Source organism: Tupaia chinensis, unplaced genomic scaffold (assembly GCF_000334495.1).
Source record: "Tupaia chinensis unplaced genomic scaffold, TupChi_1.0 Scaffold148296_1, whole genome shotgun sequence".
NCBI lineage: Eukaryota > Metazoa > Chordata > Mammalia > Scandentia > Tupaiidae > Tupaia > Tupaia belangeri.
The window spans coordinates 879,374-882,642 of NW_006208147.1; positions in this window are offsets into that span (position 1 = coordinate 879,374).

Sequence of the window (3,269 nt, forward strand, 5' to 3'; positions counted from 1 at the left end):
TATTTTTTTTTTTTTTTTTTTTTTTTTTTGCATAAGGCACTTGAGTTCCCTGTGTATTCTGGTTATCAGTCCCTTGTCTGAGGCACACTTAACAAAAATATTTTCCCATTCTGAAGGTTGTCGGTTCATACTTGTTACTGTGCCCTTTGCTGTGCAGAAACTTCTTAGTCTAATATAGTCCCACTTGTCTATTTTAGGGATTATTGCCTGTGCTTTGGGAGTCTTATTTAAGAAGTCTTTGCCTACTCCAATGTCTCCAAGAGTTTCCCCAGCATTTTCCACCAGTAGTTTTATTGTTTGAGGTCTTAGGTTCAGATCTTTGATCCATTTTGAGTTGATTTTTGTTAATGGTGGAAAATGGGGGTTGTTTCATCTTTCTGCAGGTGGATACCCAGTTTTTCCAACACCATTTACTGAAGAGGTTTTCCTTTTCCCAGTGGATTGACTGATATCCTCTGTCAAAAATCAGTTGGCTGTAAGCTTTGGGGGTTATTTCTGGGGTATCTGTTCTATTCCATTGGTCCACATGTCTGTTTTTGTGCCAATACCATGCTGTTTTGATGATCACAGCTTTATAGTACATCTTGGGATTAGGGAGTGATATGCCTCCTACTCCATTCTTCTTACGCAGGATTGCTTTTGCAATATGAGGTCTTTTATGATTCCAGACAAATTCTATGATTGTCTTTTCTAGATCTGTGAAGGTTATTTCTAGTATTTTGATTGGAATTGCATTAAACATGTAGATTAATTCGGTAGATTTTTCATTTTGGTTATGTTAATTCTTCTAATCCAGGAACATGGGAGGTCCTTCCACTTTTTTTTATGTCACTTTCAATAAACTTTTTAAAGATTTTCATAGTTTTCTTTATAGTGGTCTTTGACTTAGTTAGATTTATCCCTAGGTATCTTATACATCTGGCTATGGCAAAAGGGATCCTTTCTTCAGCTTTACTTCGTTCATCTTCTTGTTCATATACAGAAATGCTATAGATTTTTGGATGTTGATTTGGTATCCTCCTACTTTAGTGTATTCACTTATTACTTCAAGTTTTTTCATGGAGACCTCTGGGTCTTCTAAGTATACCATCATGTCATCTGCGAATAAAGATATTTTCAATTTTTCTTTGCCTATTCAAATGCCTTTTATATTGTTCTCTTCTCTGATTGCATTAGCTAAAACTTCCAGTACTATATTAAAGAGCAGTGGAGATAGTGGGCAGCCTTGCCTAGTACCCGTTTTCAGCAGAAAAGCTTTCAGCTTTTCCCCATTCAGTATAATTTTAGCTGTAGGTTTTTCATAGATGACTTTTATTGTGTTGAGAAATGACCCTTCTATACCAATCTTACTGAGAGTCTTAATTATGAAAGGATGTTGTATTTTATCAAATGCTTTCTCCACATCCATTGAAATGATCATATGGTTTTTAATCTTTCTTTCTTAATATGGTGTAATACATTTATGGTCTTGTGTATGTTGAACCACCCTTGTATCCCTGGGATAAAGCCTATCTGGTCGGGATGAATACTTTGTTATATGTTGTTAGATATGATTTGTGAGTATCTTGTTGAGAATTTTTGCATCTATATTCATCAATGATATTGGTCTGTAGTTTTCCGTTTTTGTCATGTCCTTATCTGTTTTGGGTATGAAAATGATGGAAGCTTCATAAAATGAATTAAATTTTAGTAGGTTAGGGGTTAACTCTTCCTTAAAAGTTTTGTAGAATTCAGAAGTGGAGCCATCTGGACCTGGGCTTTTCTTTGTTGGGAGGTTATCTATTACCGATTCAATCTCCTGGCTTGTTATGTCCATTCAGGATCTCTATGTCCTCCTGATTCAATTATATGCATCCATGAATTTATCCATCTCCTCCAAGTTATCTTGTGTGTTGGCATATAGTCACTCATAGTATCCTTTAAGGATATTTTGTATTTCTACTATGTCTGTTGTAATATTGCCTGTGTAATCATGTATTTGATTAATCTGGTTTCTTTCTTCTTCTTGATCAGTCTAGCCAATGGTGTGTTGATGTTGTTAATCTTTTCAAAGAATCAGCTTTTGCTTGCATTTATTTTCTGCATGGTTCATTTATTTTCTATTTCATTTATTTCTGCTCAAACCTTTATTATTTCTTTCCACCTGGCATTTTTGGAGTTTGTTTGTTGCTGTTTTTCCAGTTCCCTGAGGCATGATGATAGGTTATCTATTTGCCATCTTTCCATCCTTTTCTTATGCGGACAAATTGCTATGAATTTCCCTCTTATGACTGCTTTTGTGGTGTCCCATAGATTATGTACTACCATTTGTTTCCATAAATTTTTTGACTTCAGCCTTAATTTCTTCAGTAGTGAAGAAATCATTCAGAAGCAGGTTGTTCAGTTACCATGTGTTTGTGTATTTTGGGGGCTATTTCTTGAAATTAATCTTTAGTTTAATTCAATTCCATCATGGTCAGAGAAGATGCTGGATAAAGTTTCTATGCCTTCAAGTCTGTAAAGGCTTGATTTGTGGCCCAACATATGATCAATCTTTGAAAAGATTCCATGCCAGGGTGAGAAAAATGTATATGTTGTGGACTTGGGGTGGAAAGTTCTATAGATATCTGTCAAGACCATTCTTTTTATAGTATCCTTCAGGTCCTGTATCTCTCTATTTATTTTCTGCCTAGAAGATCTGTCTAAACTAGATAATGGGGTGTTGAGATCTCCAATAATTATAGTATTTCTCCTTGTCTCTCCTTTTAGCTCCAGCAGTCTTTCCTGCACATACTTAGGTGCACCTGAGTTGAGTGCATAGATATTTTTAAGCGTTATGTCTTCTTGCTGGATTACCCCATTTACTATTATTTAATGCCCTTCTTTGTCTCTTCTTACAGTCTTTGTCTTGAAATCTATTTTGTCTGATATCAATATCACTATTCCAGCCCTTTTTTGATTTCCATTTGCATGGTATATCTTTTTCCAGCCCTTTACTTTTAGTCTATGTATGTCTTTATCCATATGGTGAGTTTCTTGTAGGGAACAGATAGAGGGTTTTTGTTTCTTTATCCATTCAGCCAGTCTATGTCTCTTAATTGGAGAATTTAATCCATTGACATTCAATTTAATTATCGATATTTCCGTACCTGAGCCTATCATTAAGTGAGCCATTTTCTTGTTTGCTTTTTGTTCTTGTATAACTGTCTGTCTGACTTCTTAGTTTTCCTGGTATAGTACTCCCTTCAGAATCTCTTGAAGAGCTGGTCTGGAGTTGGTAAATTCCTTCA